A 20,343-nucleotide genomic window follows, 5' to 3' on the forward strand; every position below is an offset into this window, starting at 1 on the left:
CGATGCGGAGGAGCAGCGGCTTTACTTTGAGCTCCCCCCGGATGACAGAGCTTCTCACCCTATCTCTAAGGGAGAGCCCCGCCACCCGGAGGAGGAAACTCATTTCGGCCGCTTGTACCCGTGATCTTGTCCTTTCGGTCATAACCCAAAGCTCATGACCATAGGTGAGGATGGGAACGTAGATCGACCGGTAAATTGAGAGCTTTGCCTTCCGGCTCAGCTCCTTCTTCACCACAACGGATCGATACAGCGTCCGCATTACTGAAGACGCCGCACCGATCCGCCTGTCGATCTCACGATCCACTCTTCCCTCACTCGTGAACAAGACTCCGAGGTACTTGAACTCCTCCACTTGGGGCAAGATCTCCTCCCCAACCCGGAGATGGCACTCCACCCTTTTCCGGGCGAGAACCATGGACTCGGACTTGGAGGTGCTGATTCTCATCCTAGTCGCTTCACACTCAGCTGCGAACCGATCCAGTGAGAGCTGAAGATCCTGGCCAGATGAAGCCATCAGGACCAAATCATCTGCAAAAAGCAGAGACCTAATCCTGCAGCCACCAAACCGGATCCCCTCAACGCCTTGACTGCGCCTAGAAATTCTGTCCATAAAAGTTATGAACAGAATCGGTGACAAAGGGCAGCCTTGGCGGAGTCCAACCCTCACCGGAAACGTGTCCGACTTACTGCCGGCAATGCGAACCAAGCTCTGACACTGATCAAACAGGGAGCGGACCGCCACAATCAGACAGTCCGAAACCCCATACTCTCTGAGCACTCCCCACAGGACTTCCCGAGGGACACGGTCGAATGCCTTCTCCAAGTCCACAAAGCACATGTAGACTGGTTGGGCAAACTCCCATGCACCCTCAAGGACCCTGCCGAGAGTATAGAGCTGGTCCACAGTTCCACGACCAGGACGAAAACCACACTGTTCCTCCTGAATCCGAGGTTCGACTATCCGGCGTAGCCTCCTCTCCAGTACACCTGAATAGACCTTACCGGGAAGGCTGAGGAGTGTGATCCCACGATAGTTAGAACACACCCTCCGGTTCCCCTTTTTAAAGAGAGGAACCACCACCCCGGTCTGCCAATCCAGAGGTACTGCCCCCGATGTCCACGCGATGCTGCAGAGTCTTGTCAACCAAGACAGCCCTACAGCATCCAGAGCCTTAAGGAACTCCGGGCGGATCTCATCCACCCCCGGGGCCTTGCCACCGAGGAGCTTTTTAACTACCTCAGCAACCTCAGCCCCAGAAATAGGAGAGCCCACCACAGATTCCTCAGACACTGCTTCCTCATAGGAAGACGTGTTGGTGGGATTGAGGAGGTCTTCGAAGTATTCCCTCCACCGATCCACAACTTCCGCAGTCGAGGTCAGCAGAACACCATCCGCACCATACACGGTGTTGGTAGTGCACTGCTTCCCCTTCCTGAGGCGGTGGATGGTGGTCCAGAATCGCTTCGAAGCCGTCCGGAAGTCGTTTTCCATGGCTTCCCCGAACTCCTCCCATGTCCGAGTTTTTGCCTCCGCGACCGCTGAAGCCGCACACCGCTTGGCCTGTCGGTACCTGTCCGCTGCCTCAGGAGTCCCATGAGCCAAAAGAACCCGATAGGACTCCTTCTTCAGCTTGACGGCATCCCTCACCGCCGGTGTCCACCAACGGGTTCTAGGATTACCGCCACGACAGGCACCAACTACCTTGCGGCCACAGCTCCAATCAGCCGCCTCGACAATAGAGGTGCGGAACATGGTCCACTCGGACTCAATGTCCAGCACCTCCCTCGTGACATGTTCAAAGTTCTTCCGGAGGTGGGAATTGAAACTCTCTCTGACAGGAGACTCTGCCAGACGTTCCCAGCAAACCCTCACAATGCGTTTGGGCCTGCCAGGTCTGTCCGGCATCCTCCCCCACCATCGCAGCCAACTCACCACCAGGTGGTGATCGGTAGAAAGCTCCGCCCCTCTCTTCACCCGAGTGTCCAAAACATGAGGCCGCAAATCCGATGACACAACTACAAAGTCGATCATAGAACTGCGGCCTAGGGTGTCCTGGTGCCAAGTGCACATATGGACACCCTTATGCTTGAACATGGTGTTCGTTATGGACAATCCGTGACGGGCACAAAAGTCCAATAACAAAACACCACTTGGGTTCAGATCCGGGCGGCCATTCTTCCCAATCACGCCTCTCCAGGTTTCATTGTCGTTGCCAATATGAGCGTTGAAGTCCCCCAGTAGAACGAGGGAATCACCCGGGGGAGCACTCTCAAGTACTCCCTCGAGTGAATCCAAAAAGGGTGGGTACTCTGAGCTGCTGTTTGGCGCGTAAGCGCAAACAACAGTCAGGACCCGTCCCCCCCACCCGAAGGCGGAGGGAAGCTACCCTCTCGTCCACCGGGTTGAACTCCAACATGCAGGCTCTGAGCCGGGGGGCAACAAGAATTGCCACCCCAGCCCGTCGCCTCTCACTGCTGGCAACGCCAGAGTGGAAGAGAGTCCATCCCCTCTCGAGAGAACTGGTTCCAGAGCCCTTGCTGTGCGTCGAGGTGAGTCCGACTATATCCAACCGGAACTTCTCTACCTCGCGCACTAGCTCAGGCTCCTTCCCCCCCAGCGAGGTGACGTTCCACGTCCCAAGAGCTAGCTTCTGTAGCCGAGGATCGGACCGCCAAGTGCCCTGCCTTCGGCTACCGCCCAGCTCACATTGCACCCGACCTCTATGGCCCCTGCTATGGGTGGTGAGCCCATTGGAGGGGGGACCCACGTTGCCTCTTCGGGCTGTGCCCGGCCGGGCCCCATGGGGACAGGCCCGGCCACCAGGCGCTCGCCATCGTGCCCCAACTCCGGGCCTGGCTCCGGAGGGGGGCCCCGGTGACCCGCGTCCGGGCGAGGGAAATCTGAGTCTCGGTTCTTGCATTTCCATAGAAGTCTTCGAATCGAAATGTAATGAGAAAAAGCTGACATTTAAAAAAAAATTAAATAATAATAATATACTTAGTTAACTATAACACAAAATTTGTTCTTTAAATATATATTATTTCCTTTTTTTTTTAAGCATTTAAAAGTTTAGACAGCCCAGAGCTAAAATATTAGAAGCTCTCAAAATACAAATAAAATACATTTTAAATATAAACAAAGTTTAGTTAGTTGAATAATCAAAAAAATACAATATAACTAAGTAATCAATTTGAAAAAAATACAACAACAATTATAAACACTGTGAAATATGTAACGGAACATTAATATTTTCGTACAGGCCACATTTTTGACACACCAGGCTATGCATTTACGCAATTATATTATTATTATTATTTATTATATTTTTACATATAAAAATAACAGTAAAAATATAAAACAAAAGTATTAAAAAATCGGTATATACTAAAAAAAGCGGAAATGTTCTAACTAATAATTAATAATAACATACTCAACTATCATACATAATTTTTAACCAACTATTGGGTCAAGGAGCGCTAAATTGCACAATCCAATAGTTGGGTTTGGAACACTGTAATGAGCATAACTCAGCTTTTATGTTAAATAAATTCAACCCAATAGTTAGGTTATAAATAAACCAACATTGAGTTAGCATAACTCAACTTTTAGGTTAAATAATTCAACTCCATATAGTTTGGTTGGGAAGAACCCAACATTAAGTTATCATAACTCAACTTTTTGGTTAAATAATTCAACACAAAAGTTGGGTTGAAAAAAATTAACCCAAAACTCAAATAAAGTGTTCGTCCTTTTCTGAACCAGCAGTTGGGTTAAAATTGGGTTATTTTTTAACCCAACATTCTTTTGTGTGTGAGGTAAACATAACATCAATATTGCCGGAATTCATAAATCATGATTGAATAAGGTCTACAAAATATTTTAAAAGAGCCAATACAAACAAATAATCATAACATTAAAAAAAATAAAATAAAAAAATAATAATAATAATAATATATATATATATATATATATATATATATATATATATATATATATATATATAACTATTGGAAACTCAAGACAGCCATGACAATATGTTCATTACAAGTGTATGTAAACTTTTGATAGTGACTGTAATATATATATATATATATATATATATATATATATATATATATATATATTACAGTCACTATCAAAAGTTTACATACACTTGTAATGAACATATAGTCATGGCTGTCTTGAGTTTCCAATAGTTTCAACAACTCTTATTTTCTTGTGATAGAGTGATTAGAGCACATACTTGTTGGTCACAAAAAACATTCATGAATTTTGGTTCTTTTATGAATTTATTATTGGTCTACTGAAAATGTGACCAAATCTGCTGGGTCAAAAGTATACATACAGCAATGTTAATATTTGGTTACATGTCCCTTGGCAAGTTTCACTGCAATAAGGCGCTTTTGGTAGCCATCCACAACCTTTGGCAAGTTTCTGGTTGAGTTTTTAACCACTCCTCTTGACAAAATTGGTGCAATTCAGCTCGATTTGTTGGTTTTCTGACATGGACTTGTTTCTTCAGCATTGTCCACACGTTTAAGTCAGGACTTTGGGAAGGCCATTCCAAAACCTTAATTCTAGCCTGATTTAGCCATTTATTTACCACTTTTGACGTGTGTTTGGGGTCATTGTCCTGTTGGAACACCCAACTGCGCCCAAGACCCAACCTCCGGGTTGATGATTTTAGGTTGTCCTGAAGAATTTGGAGGTAATCTTCCTTTTCATTGTCCCATTTAAAGCATTACTTGCATTGGCAGCATAAAAGGCCGATAGCATAATACTACCACCACCATGCTTGACGGTAGGCGTGGTGTTCTTGGGAAAAAAAGGCCTCACCTTCTCTCCTCCAAACATATTGCTTCGTATTGTGGCCAAACAGCTCAATGTTCGTTTCATCTGACCACAAACTTTCCTCCAGTAGGTCTTATCTTCGTCCATGTGATGTCAGATGAAACAAACATTTAGCTTTTTGGCCACAATACCCAGCAATATGTTTGGAGGAGAAAAAGTGAGGCCTTTAATCCCAGGAACACCATTCCCACCGTCAAGCATGGTGGTGGTAGTATTATGCTCTGGGCCTGTTTTGCTGCCAATGGAACTGGTGCTTTAAATGGGACAATGAAAAAGGAAGATTACCTCCAAATTCTTCAGGACAACCTAAAATCATCAGCCCGGAGGTTGGGTCTTGGGCACAGTTGGGTGTTCCAACAGGACAACGACCCCAAACACACGTCAAAAGTGGTAAAGAAATGGCTAAATCAGGCTAGAATTAAGGTTTTAGAATGGCCTTCCCAAAGTCCTGACTTAAACGTGTGGACAATGCTGAAGAAACAAGTCCATGTCAAAAAACCAACACATTTAGCTGAACTGCACACATTTTGTCAAGAGGAGTGGTCAAAAAGTCAACCGGAAGCTTGCCAGAAGCTTGTGGATGGCTACCAAAAGTGCCTTATTGCCGTGAAACTTGCCAAGGGACATGTAAACAAATATCAACATTGCTGTATGTATACTTTTGACCCAGCAGATTTGGTCACATTTTCAGTAGACCCATAATAAATTCATAAAAGAACCAAACTTTATGAATGTTTTTTGTGACCAACAAGTATGTGCTCCAATCACTCTATCACAAAAAAATAAGAGTTGCAAAAATTATTGGAAACTCAAGACAGCCATGACATTATGTTCTTTACAAGTGTATGCAAACTTTTGATCGCGACTGTACATATATATATATATATATATATATATATATATATATATATATATATATATATATATATATATATATATATATTCTAAATTTAAAATAAAAAAACACACTATAAATAAAATAATAGCCACCATAGTGCTGCAAATAAATTTATCAAGCATTTATCGGGGTAATTTAAAGTTTTTAAAGCATATAATGTACATTTGCATTATTATTTATTTTTTAAGTCAATTTCAAAAGCATAGTTTCCAAGCACCGGATGAATCCAAATTGTAAGCGTACATCATGTGCCAGTTTATCCTTATTAATGCACTGAGGGACCCTTTGTGCTTAATGCATTTAAGGAGCTAATAGCAGTGCTTCCCGCCTCTCTGTCTGCTTTGATTGCACACGTCTGTCCGAAAATGACACTGCTTTCCACTCCTGCCTGTAAATCAACCTGCCGTATCTCTCTACTGAATGTATATGAATGAACACAGGTCTTCAAAGGTAGGAAGTCAATATTTGCAGGGTTTAATGAGGAGGTCGCGAGGAAGTCAACGTTTGAAACGTGGTTCCATCCTCGTCCTGTAAGTGGCACGGTGCTAATCACCCGGTAGAGTAAGAAAACCCTGGCTGCCTTCTTATTTAATGTTTATAAAATGGGAAATTACTTAATATATTACCTCATCTGTTGTGATAGTAAACATGCACCATACATGGCCTCCAACATCGTTCACACTTAATGTTTGTTTGGGCTTTCATGTTGCCCTTTGTGTCTACTTCCTGTACAAACAGGAAGCAGGAAGCGCATCAGCCATGTGGTAACACTCCAAGGATTAGTGGACGTGGGTGAAAGAACAAATCAAATATATTAATTTTAATGAGCACAGATAGAGACGGAACAATTATGAAAATATTACTGGTAAGTCTTTATATTTACATATTTTTTTTATAATTATACTGTTTTAATCAATGATTTGTGTTAATCTTAATTTGTTTGCGCCGCTTTCATTTGTTTTCATGTATGCATTGTGTTCACGCCATATATTGTGCGCTAGTGATGGGTTGATGAGGCATCATGAAGCGTTTCGACACATTGCAAAACTGTATTGATATTGTGTCGATACTGTGTCACTAAATACTGACATCTGCTGGACATTAAAAATCCCTACAAGCAACCTATGGACCGACTCAACTGACACTAATTTTATGACCTAGTACAGGGGTCGGGAACCGTTTTTGGCTGAGAGAGCCATGAAAGCCAAATATTTTAAAATCTATTTCCGTGAGAGCCATATAATATTTTTTAACACTGAATACAACTAAATGCGTGCATTTTTAAGTAGGACCAACATTTTTAGAGTATAATAAGTCTCTTATTCTTTTTTAATAACATTGTTATTCTGAAGCTAACCAATAATAAATAAAATACTTCTTAGCATTAATGCGACTTCTTGAACAGGTGCGGTAGAAAACGGATGGATTAAAATGCATGAGAATGTATTATATTTTGAACGTTATTTTTAACACTGTGATTACCAGCTGAATTATTCATTACTTAGCGTGTTAAGCAATGTCAGCTAAGATTTATCTGAGAGCCAGATGCAGTCATCAAAAGAGCCACACCTGGCTCGCGAGCCATAGGTTCCCTACCCCTGACCTAGTATATACAATAATATAAACCAAGTCATTGTATTTCATTTAGGATTATTTCATATCTTCATTTAAATAAAAATATATTTTTATCTTTTTTAGATACAGTCAATAAATAATGTGAACATGTATCATAGCATGGAAATCTAAGAGAACTTGTTGTGATGCTTGTGGACTGGGAATTTTTTTTTTTTTTTTTTTTTCCACATTTTTATAAAAAAAACACAAAAAAAACAGTTTTTCCAACGTATTAAATTGTAGACATTTTCTCTTCTTAGTTATTATCCTGGGTGTCCCTGGAACTTCATTTTCATGCCTGGCCCTATAATGCCTCAGCATTGAGGAGGTGGATTTGTTAATGTACGACAATTCTGTCGTACAAATGCAACATTTGACCTGCAGAAAATATGAATAGTAAATTAAGAATTATTTTGAAGAGATTTTGAATTCTAATAGATCAAGTGGAAACGTTGAGAGAACAGGATGAAATGACAAGGAAATGAACACAAATAAATTTTTTTCCGATATATGATCAAAACGGCGGAAATCTTTCTTTTTGCCTGAGGCAAAATCTCCGACGACGATAAATTAGAAATGACCAACGACAGAAGTGCGGCGATTCTGTTGGCAGCAGCATCTCGTTGACAGATGCGCTTCCTTATAAACACAGTTTGGCGCGCAGGCGTCAGTTCGACACAGTTCGCGTATCGGTCACGTGACCGAAACAGCTCATGATCGGTCACGTGACTTTCTAAAAGCGGTACGCGCACCAACACAGGGTTTTGCTCTACGAGCTTGACGCATGTGCCGATGCATCGGTGTTGCCGGACCCATCACTATTGTGCGCATCTTAATTAACAGCAAAACGGTTTTGTCACATATGATCTTTGACTCGGTCCTAAAAACTGCACGTTATTCCTGTTTAATAGAAGATCTTTGACCAGGATTATTTTTGCTATGTTGTAGGACGTTTAAAGACAACCACTCACTCCTGTCATATAGGAGATCTTTGACTAGCACTATTTACTGTTTGACCTTAAAAACTGCAGTGTGCTCCTGTCATTTAGAACAGTGTTTTTCAACCACTGTGCCGCGGTGTGCTGTGAGATACAGTCTGGTGTGCCGTGGGAGATTATCTAATTTCACCTATTTGGGCTAAAAATATTTTTTGCAAACCAGTAATTATAGTCTGCAAATGATGTGTTGTTGTTGAGTGTCTGTACTGTCTAGAGCTCGGCAGAGTAACCGTGTAATACTCTACCATGTCAGTAGGTGGCAGCCAGTGCTAATTGCTTTGTAGATGTCGGAAACAGCGGGAGGCAGCGTGCAGGTAAAAAGGTGTCTAATGCTTAAACCAAAAATAAACAAAATGTGAGTGCCCCTAAGAAAAGGCATTGAAGCTTAGGGAAGGCTATGCAGAACGAAACTAAAACTGAACTGGCTACAAAGTAAACAAAAACAGAATGCTGGACGACAGCAACGACTTACTGTGGTGCAAAGACGGCGTCCGCAATGCACATCCGAACATGACATGACAATCAACAATGTCCCCACAAAGAAGGATAAAAACAACTGAAATATTCTTGATTGCTAAAACAAAGTAGATGCGGGAAATATCCCTCAAAGGAAGACATGAAAATACCAAAAAAAGAAAAAAAAGCCACCAAAATAGGAGCGCAAGACAAGTACTAAAACACTAGACACAGGAAAACGGCAAACAACTCAAAATAAGTCAGGACGTGATGTGACAAGTCATGGCAGTACACCTACTTCGAGACAAGAGCTACATTGATGCATGCTTGGTTATGGTTTAAAGTCATATCCAACAATTGCGACGACAACTTTTTACTGTCAACTGAGTTTCGTTTTTTAATGATTTCTGCTGATGGAGTGCCTCCGCATTTTTTCAACGCAAAAAATGTGCCTTGGCTCAAAAAAGGTTGAAAAACACTGATTTAGAGGATCTTTGAACGGTGTCTTTTTAAAAAAAATTTTTTTTACAGTCGGTCTTTAAAAACAGCAACGGGTTCTTGACATATAGAGGATTGTTGACGAGCATTTACAGTAAGTAGGTCCTTCAAAAACAGAAGAGTGCTCCTCTCATAGAAGATCTTGGATTTTTTATTTTTTATTTATTTGAGTGAATGCTCCAAAGCATTCGATTCATTCACCGATTCAAACCGTTCCAACTTCAAACTGTTCAGCCTATTCGGGAATCGCAGGCTTTCCCTTGACAAAATTCCCAGAATTCCAGATTTTCCGGGACATCATCCCAGCCAGAAGAATTTGGCCATTTTTCAAACTTCCACCATTTTCCAAATTTTTTCAACCGATTCAGCTCATTGCACCTTCAACATATTCAACTCATCCTGCACATTCAAACTATCATTTTTTTCAAGTTCCAAAAAATTCCAGGAATTTGCAGAATTCCCGTTTTTTGCAAATCCTTTTTTCCCCACTTTTTTCTGTCGACTACTCCTTCCACATTTTTCAACCCACTTCAACCTGACAAATCATTTCTCCTAATCAGGACAAAAAACAAAGTTGTTTTTTGAACTGGAAAAATTCCCGGTTTTACCAAAATTCCAGGAATTCCGTAATACCATTTCTCAAATAAAAATGTTCCCACTTCAACATTTCTCTACCGATTTGAAAAATTCCAACACCAATCGTTCAGAAAATTCAATTTTTTTGGCATTTTCCCCAAAAATTCCCTCTTTTCCCGAAATTCCCAAATTTCCATTAAATGAATGTTCCACAACTCCCCCATTTTTTTTTATCCGATTCAAACCGTTTCAACTTCAAAATATTCAACCTGTTCAGAAATTGTGTGCTCTTTTTCAACAATTGTAAAAACAACTTCCCAGATTTCCTAGAATTCTCAGTTTTTAGGGACATTGTTCCCATTCACAATGAATTTTCCATTTTTTACACTTTCAAATTTCCCACATTTTTCAACCTATTCAACACATTCCACTCACCCTGGACATTCAAACTAATACTTTCACAAGTTCCAAACCAAATTCCGGTTTACCTGGAAATTAAAATGCTTCAAAATTCAAACAATTCCAACATTCAAACTATTCTTACATTCATACTAAATTCTGTCAGCATTTCAGTTCAACTTCAGCATTGGAGCATTCACATGCAATTCCTTCAGGAATTGCCTCATCTAGTCTATTTTTATTTTTTTTAACATATATATATATCCTTAAAAACAGCAGCGGGCTGTTGTCTCATTGGGGATCTTTATCTACAATTTTGACAGTAGGTTCTTAAAAAAAAAGCAGATTGCTTCTGTCAAATAGAATATCTATTATTTGGTGTTTTTTTCACTTGGCCTTAAAAATTGCAGGTGGGCTCTTGTCATAAAGAGGATATTTGGCGAGCATTTTTTTTGTGGTTGGTCCTTCAGAACGGCAGTAGAAGCTAGGACTAAGTCTGTAAAAACAGCAGTGTGCTCCTGTCATTTAGAAGATGTCTGATTGATATATTTTTTTTACATTATGTCACTAAAAACAGCAGCGGGTGTTGTCTTATAGTGGATCTTTGATTGGTGTTTTTCTTTAGTAGCTCCGTTAAAAACAGAGGGCTCTTGTCATATGGAGGAGTTTTTGACCAGCATTTTTTTTCAGCAGATCCTTCAAAACATAGATGATATAGATTATATTTAACTAATTTTTTTATTACAATAGGTCCTTTGAAAAAATTAATATGATTCTGTCAAATAAAAAAAACTTTGATTTACGTTTAAAATTTGTTTTAACACTATATCCTTAAGAACAGCTGTAGAGGATTGTAGATGATTTTGTACGAGCAATTGTTGACAGTACTGTTGGACCTTTTAAAACAGCAGAGTGCTCCTGTCGTATAGAAGATCTTTGACCTGCACCTTTTGGACTAGGTCTGTAATTTAATTAGGCCCCTTCTACACTAAGCCGGCTAAGGTTATCCAGGGTAAATCCCACCTAACCTTATCCTTGTCCACACACACACACACACAATGGTCGTTTAAGAACCCCTCTGTCAGCCGGCGCAACGCAACTTAATACGCATGCGCGGAAAATGCGCACGTGATTGGCCCTGTTTACACTAAGCCGGATAAAGCTATCCAGGGTAAATCCCACCTAACCTAAACTGTGTCCACACACAACAATGCCACCGTTTAAGACTCCAGCTCCGTCCGCCGTCCACCAGCGCAACGCGACCTAATACGCATGCGCGGAAAATGCGCACGTCATAGTCACCTCCAGTGTTGCTTTGTATGCAAGTTCTTAAATTTACCTTATCTGAACAATATCCGGTGTTGTGGTATTTCAATTAACTGAAATCCAGTGTGCTGTGGGGCCCTATTGTAGTGAATCACACTTGAGCCATCATAAATTAATCAAATCTTTATTAGACACGTAAACAATGTGATAAAGAACATTTAACATCAATCAATCTAGGGATCTAGATATCTGGTCAGGACACTCTTCACTCTTTTGCCTTCACCTTCATTGTCCATTTGTTTTTGGTGACTTTATATACTCTGGACCTAGACGTTGAGTCCGCGACATACATGGTGGACAATAACTGATACAGTCTGATTTGCCAGTCCAAAAGCATTCGCCGTTTTCCGTAGTCTTCCCTCGACGGCCAGATAATACAAGCACACGCTACTTTTTTTATCACATCCATGGGAGCCCACATTCTCGTTGACTCTCCTTTGACAAATGGACAAAGTTTTTCGGTAAGTAGAATCACAGCTGACCTGGACATTGGAAAGTTCTCTTGCCGTCTGAGATGTGTTGTATCCCAAATAGCTGCAATCGCTTTCTCTTTAGGTATTCATGTGTGATTTCCACAAGCGTCTGTACAGACGGAAGGAGAAACAAGGGCATGTCTGGATGACTCCCCTCCATATTTCCAGTGGTTAGCTCCGAGTTACAAAACCACTTTATTATGAAGCTGGCTGTGGCGTGTTCTTTCTGATGTCACTCCCTGTGTGGAGCGCGGCCTTTCTGGCGTCACTTCCTCTCCGAACTCAGTTTGTAAACGATCAATGAGTCCATACAAAGCTAAGAGCCGGAGATTCAAGAACGATAGTGTAGTGTGGCTGAAACGGGGCTTAGGCTAAATAATTATTTGTTTAAGGCAGGGGTCCCCAAACTTTTTGACTCGGGGGCCGCAATGGGTTAAAACAATTTGGCCGGGCCGGGCTGTGTATATATATAATATGCATGCATGCATACATACATATGTATATATATATTATTATGCATATGTATGTATGCATGCATGCATACATAGATATATTAGATATATATACTGTATATTTGATATATATAGCGCACTTTCCACGTGCGCGATGAGGTCACGTTATCAATGAGAAAATTCATTTTTAGACAATATGATTTGCCTGAGCGGCTAGGAGACACCGTGAGTAGCAAGCGTTACAAAGTGGATAAGAAAAGAAAGAATTTTTTAAATTTATTATTTTTATTTTTATTTTTTTTTATATACTTGGGACTTCCCGCGGGCCTGATTTTGGACGCTGGCGGGCCGGATTCGGACATAGTTTCGGGACCCCTGGTTTTAGGGGTTATCCGGGTTAGTGTCGACATAGCCTTAGAAGACCTTTGTTTGGTATTTTTTTTTTTTTTTTTTTTTTACAGTAGGTCTCTAAAAACAGCAGATTCCACCTGTCAAATAGAATATATATATATATATATATATATATATATATATATATATATATATATATATATATATATATATATATATATATATATATATATATTTTACAATAGGTCCTTTCAAAACAGAAGAGGGCTCTTGTCAAATAGAAGAACTTTGATTTATGATTTAAATTTTTTTTTTACAGTTGGTCCTTAAAAATACACGAGAGCTTTTGTCATATAGAGTTCACTTTTTTTTTGTTTTTAAAGTTGGGTCTTTGAAAACAGTAGATTGCTCCTGTCAAATAGAAAAACTTTGATTTATGTTTAACAATTGTTACATTATGTCCTTTAAAACAGATAGATAATCTTTGACTAGCATTTTTACAGTACTGGTGGACCTTTTAAAAACAGCAGAATGCTCCTGTCATATATAAGATCTTTGACTAGGTTTGTAAAACAGACAATCTTTGATTTGTATTTTTTTTACAGTAAGTCTCTAAAAACAGCAGATTTCTGCTGTCAAATAAAATATCTTTGATTGCTGTTTTTTTTAAGTAAGTCTTTAAGAACAGCGGAAGGTTCTTGTCGTATACAGGATCGTTGACTAGCAATTTCAGAGTAGGTGCTTAAAAAAGCATACCCCTATTGACAAATAGATGATCTTCGGCTATCATTTTTGTACGGTCGGTCCTTAAAAACAGCATCAGGCTCTTTTCAAATAGAATATCTTTGACTCGCTCTTTGTTCACACCGCTGTAACAATTTAAAAAACTGCAAAGCGCTCTTGTCATGTCAGGATGTTTGAATATTGTTTTTTTCTTTTTAACAGTAGGTCCTTAAAATGACAAACATTCCTGGCATGTAGAGGATCTTGGTATTGCAATTTTTGGAAACGGTCTTTAAAAAAGTGCCATTCTCCTGTTATATAGAAGATCTTTGACAAAAGTAAACAGTGATTATTTATTTTAGTTTCACTTATTTATGACTACCTTTTATGATTTTGCACAACATATTAATACTGACTTAGACTTAGACAAACTTTATTGATCCACAAGGGAAATTGTTCCACACCGTAGCTCATTGACAAAGGATGGAAAGGATGACGCACACAAGGGCACAAAAAGAGGGCGAAAACAAATGGTAAAAATGTACCATAGTAGCAATATAAATTATAACATATATGTAATATTTACATATTATATATACAGTATATAATATAAACTTAAATATTTTTATACTATATTATATTTTTACATGTACAATATCACAGTATATGTAAAAACCCTGTTTCCATATGAGTTGGGAAATTGTGTTAGATGTAAATATAAACGGAATACAATGATTTGCAAATCCTTTTCAACCCATATTCAGTTGAATATGCTACAAAGACACCATATTTGATTTTCAAACTGATAAACATTTTTTTTGTTGCAAACAATCATTAACTTTAGAATTTGATGCCAGCAACACGTGACAAAGAAGTTGGGAAAGGTGACAATAAATACTGATAAAGTTGAGGAATGCTCATCAAACACTTATTTGGAACATCCCACAGGTGAACAGGCAAATTGGGAACAGGTGGGTGCCATGATTGGGTTTAAAAGTAGATTCCATGAAATGCTAAGTCATTCACAAACAAGGATGGGGCGAGGGTCACCACTTTGTCAATAAATGCGTGAGCAAATTGATGAACAGTTTAAGAAAAACCTTTCTCAAGCAGCTATTGCAAGGAATTTAGGGATTTTACCATCTACAGTCCGTAATATCATCAAAAGGTTCAGAGAATCAGGAGAAATCACTGCACGTAAGCAGCTAAGCCCGTGACCTTCGATCCCTCAGGCTGTACTGAATCAACAAGCGACATCAGTGTGTAAAGGATATCACCACATGGGCTCAGGAACACTTCAGAAATCCACTGTCAGTAACTACAGTTGGTCGCTACATCTGTAAGTGCAAGTTAAAACTCTCCTTTGCAAGGTAAAAACCGTTTATCAACAACACCCAGAAACACCGTCGGCTTCGCTGGGCCTGAGCTCATCTAAGATGGACTGATACAAAGTGGAAAAGTGTTCTGTGGTCTGACGAGTCCACATTTCAAATTGTTTTTGGAAACTATGGACGTCATGTCCTCCAGACCAAAGAGGAAAAGAACCATCCGAATTGTTACAGGCGCAAAGTTGAAAAGCCAGCATCTGTGATGGTATGGGGGTGTATTAGTGCCCAATACATGGGTAACTTACACATCTGTGAAGGCGCCATTAATGCTGAAAGGTACATACAGGTTTTGGCGCAACATATGTTGCCATCCAAGCAACGTTACCATGGACGCCCCTGCTTATTTCAGCAAGACAATGCCAAGCCACGTGTTACATCAATGTGGCTTCATAGTAAAAGAGTGCGGGTACTAGACTGGCCTGCCTGTAGTCCAGACCTGTCTCCCATTGAAAATGTGTGGCGCATCATGAAGCCTAAAATACCACAACGGAGACCCCCGGACTGTTAAACAACTTAAGCTGTACATCAAGCAAGAATGGGAAAGAATTCCACCTGAGAAGCTTAAAAAATGTGACTCCTCAGTTCCCAAACGTTTACTGAGTGTTGTTAAAAGGAAAGGCCATGAAACACAGTGGTGAACATGCCCTTTCCCAACTACTTTGGCACGTGTTGCAGCCATAAAATTCAAAGTTAATTATTATTTGCAAAAAAAAAAAAAGTTTATGAGTTTGAACATCAAATATCTTGTCTTTGTAGTGCATTCAATTGAATATGGGTTGAAAAGGATTTGCAAATCATTGTATTCCGTTTATATTTACATCCAACACAATTTCCCAACTCATATGAAAACGGGCTTTGTAATATACTGTAATATGGACTGTAACTATGGACTGGACTCTCACACTATTGACTAGATCCACTCGACGTCCATTGCATCGGCCCCCCACATCTGCGGTCCCCTCCAAGGTTTCTCATTGTATCCCATTGGGTTGACTTTTTTCTTGCCCTGATGTGGGATCTGAGCCAAGGATGTCGTTGTGGCTTGTGCAGCCCTTTGAGACACTCGTGATTTAGGGCTATACAAATAAACTTTGATTGATTGATGTAACAGCTGCAGCAAAAAAAAAAAAAAAAAGGCCAGCATTAAATACAGAGTATACATTATAAAGAAAGAGAGGTAGCTAACATAGAAGCGGTCAGGTAGTAGACAAATATCGTCTATTGTTGTATGCTGGATGGAGTGCGGAATGAAGGAGTTTGTGAATATATATAATGGTGTGACATGTCAATGTGACAAGGGATGGGGTTTACAGTTCATGCATATGCTGCCAGCTGTGTCACGTAGGCCAAATGACTGAGCCGTTGTTTATTTTTTGAAAGCCTGCTGCATAGGTCAGACACATTTCTACACGTACAGTATGCACTGTAAGTGTGCGAGCTTATCACTGGATGCTGTCAATAAAGTTTTTGACATAAATCCTGCACGGGGATGATTTCCTGTGCTGACAGAAAGGTCTTCCTGTGTTGCCATGGGTGAACACTGATGATAAGCCTGTTTGTGTATGTGTGTGTAAAGGCTTAACGTCACTTTTAAGCGGGATGGCTTGAGCCAGCAGGCAGGTAATGATCTCAGCAAAGCCAATTCCAGCGCCCCCCCCGTCCCCCCTCTTCAAATATTTCCACAGTGGAAGAAAAATATGACGACTTGTTCTTATCTGGTGATTGTCACCCTGTAAGGAGCTTTTATTTTCTTAGTTCTCCCATGTCAACGCCGCTGACAGCGGAACATGTCAGCGATGCGTTGGGAGCAGCCGGGGGTCAGCTGGCAACATTTGGGGGACGTGGTTTACCTGAAAGGGGCGGGGTCATGTTTTTGTGAATGACAAAAAGATAAACAGGACCTTTTTATTCCACTGCCATGCAATCATGATGATTTATGATTGATTGTTTTTGTGCCGTTTCTGAGCCGGCAGCTTAGGTATGCATGACTCACCTGTTATTTATTCAGAAGAAAAGTTACCACTTGTTACTTAATTGCCATGAACAACAACCGTCGACTACAAATCATACAGCCTGACAGGATTATTTTCGTCGGCTAAATGGGGGGAGAAAAAAAAGACCCTGCTTGTGCTTTTATAATGCGGGAAATTAAAACAATCATGCAAAACGTTTTGATTGATTGAAACTTTTATTATTAGATTGCACAGTACAGTACATATTTCGTACAATTGACCACTAAATGGTAACACCCGAATACGTTTTTCAACTTGTTTAAGTCGGGGTGCACGTTAATCAAGTCATGGTAGTTCAGTGTGTGTGTCGTGAGACAAGCGAGTGGAGGAAATTACAAGATGGGAAATCAATCAATCAATCAATCAATCAATGTTTATTTATATAGCCCTAAATCACACGTGTCTCAAAGGGGCTGCACAAGCCACAACGACATCCTCGGTACAGAGCCCACATAAAGGCAAGGAAAAACTCACCCCAGTGGGACGTCGATGTGAATGACTATGAGAAACCTTGGAGAGGACCGCATATGTGGGTAACCCCCCCCTCTAGGGGAGACCGAATGCAATGGATGTCGAGTGGGTCTGACATAATATTGTGAGAGTCCAGTCCATAGTGGATCCAACATAATAGTAAGAGTCCAGTCCATAGTGGGGCCAGCAGGAAACCATCCCGAGCGGAGACGGGTCAACAGCGCAGAGATGTTCCCAACCGATGCACAGGGGAGCGGTCCACCCCGGGTCCCGACTCTGGACAGGCAGCACTTCATCCATGGCCACCGGACCTGTGTCTCTCCCCCTCCACAAGGGATAGGGGGGAGCAGAGGAGAAAGGAAAAGAAACGGCAGATCAACTGGTCTAAAAAGGGGGGTCTATTTAAAGGCTAGAGTATACCAATGAGTTTTAAGATGGGACTTAAATGCTTCTACTGAGGTAGCATCTCTAACTGTTACCAGGAGGGCATTCCAGAGTACTGGAGCCCGAATAGAAAACGCTCTATAGCCCGCAGACTTTTTTTGGGCTCTGAGAATCACTAATAAGCCGGAGTTCTTTGGTTCGCATTCGGTTTTGAAAAATATATACGTACATGCTTGATGCAGTCATTTGTCCTTTTTTTCCCCCTCCACCACAAGCTTATGTAATTGTTGGTGTGGATTTGTCTGTTAAATAGTAAAATAAGTTAGAAAAAAATATGGGTGGATTTTCATAAACTTTCAGGAAATGTTCAAAATGGGATACGAAACAAGTGATTACATTTTTGGGCTTGTCTGGATCATTTTTTATATTTACGTTGGGAGCCTCAACTTCTATGTGTTGAAGCTAGCGGCCCCGCCTCCACCCACAGAGACAAAAACAGTGGGTGACTGACAAGAGTCTTCACCGTGTTTCTCTCATTCTGCTATGAACGGCTCAAAAAGTTATGGGTTGATATTTTATCTACCTTCAGAAAATGTCCAACATTGGATAAAGAACGAGTGGTTACAATTTATGGCTGATCCGGATGACTGTCTGAATCCAAGACTTTTTTACGACTGGGAGCTAGGGCCTGGTTGAAGTCTGTGCTCTCTGAGTACACTAGTTAATTAATTATGCTACAAAACCCAAAACCAGCTAAGTTGGCACGTTGTGTAAATCGTAAATAAAAACAGAATACAATGATTTGCAAATCCTTTTCAACTTATATTCAATTGAATAGACTGCAAAAACAATATATTTAATGTTCGAACTGAGAAACATTTTTTTTTTTTCAAATAATCATTAACTTATAATTTAATGGCAGCAACACAAGTTGGCACAGGACATTTTTACCACTGTGTTACATGGCCTTTCCTTTAAACAACACTCAGCAAATGTTTGGGAACTGAAGATGACCAATTTTTGCAGCTTTTCAGGTAGAATTCTTTCCCATTCTTGCTTGATATACAGCTTTAGTTGTTCAACAGTCCGGGGTCTCCGTTGTCGTATTTGACACTTCATAATGCGCCAAACATTTTCAACGGGAGACAGGTCTGGACGACAGGCAGGCCAGTCTAGTACCCACACTATTTTACTACAAAGCCATGCTGTTGTAACACAGGCAGAATGTGGCTTGGCATTGTCTTGCTGAAATAAGCAGGTGCGGCCATGAAAGAGAAGTTGCTTGGATGGCAACATATGTTATTCCAAAACCTGTATGTATCTTTCAGCATTGATGGTGCCTTCACAGATGTGTAAGTTACCAATGCCTTGGGCACTAATACACCCCCATACCATCACAGATGCTGGCTTTTGAACTTTGCGTCTGTAACAGTCCGGATGGTTCTTTACCTCTTTGGTTCGGAGGACACGAGATTCACAGTTTCCAAAAACTATTTTAAATGTGGACTCGTCAGACCACAGAAGACTTTTCCACTTTGTATCAGTCCATCTTATATGAGCTTGGGCCCAGCGAAGCCAGCGGCGTTTCTGGGTGTTGTTGATGAATGGCTTCCGCTTTGCATAGTAGAGTTTTAACTTACACTTACAGATGTAGCGAAAAAAATGTAGTTACTGACAGTGTTTTTCTGAAGTGTTCCTGAGCCCATGTGGTGATATCCTTTACACACTGATGTCTGTTTTTGATACAGTACCGCCTGAGGGATCGAAGGTCACAGGCATTCAATGGTGGTTTTTGGCCTTGCCGCAGTGCAGTGATTTCTCCAGATTCTCTGAACCTTTTTATGATATTACCGACAATTTGTTCACACATTTGTTCACAAAGTGGTGACCCTCGCCACATCCTTTCCCCAAGCATGGCACCCACCTGTTCCCAATTAGCCTGTTCACCTGTGGGTTGTTCCAAATAAGTGTTTGATGAGCATTCCTCAACTTTCTCAGTCTTTTTTTTTCTTATGCCAGCTTTTTTGAAACATGTTGCAGGCATCAGATTCCAAATGAGCTAATATTTGCAAAAAATAAAGTCTACCAGTTTGAACGTTAAGTATTTTGTCTTTGCAGTCTATTCAATTGAATATAGGTTGAAAACGATTTGCAAATCATTGTATTCTGTTTTTATTTATACAACGTGCCAACTTCACTGGTTTTGGGTTTTGGATTTATAAAGTCTATAATTTCCTGAAGGCAAATGTACAGTGAAGCTATTTTTTCATCATCCATTCATTCATTTTATATACTGCTTATCTATTTTTTCATAATTAATTCAATTAATTATTAAATAATTTGTCTCCTATGTATCAGTTAAATCTTTTATAGTCCCTCATTTAGATACAGATCACTGTATTTGTCCTGTTCTGGTCATATACACAATATCATGAAATGCTGTTCTAAACATAACGACACATTACAACTATT

The sequence above is a fragment of the Nerophis lumbriciformis genome, linkage group LG17 (assembly GCF_033978685.3).
Source record: "Nerophis lumbriciformis linkage group LG17, RoL_Nlum_v2.1, whole genome shotgun sequence".
In the NCBI taxonomy this organism is placed as follows: Eukaryota; Metazoa; Chordata; class Actinopteri; order Syngnathiformes; family Syngnathidae; genus Nerophis; species Nerophis lumbriciformis.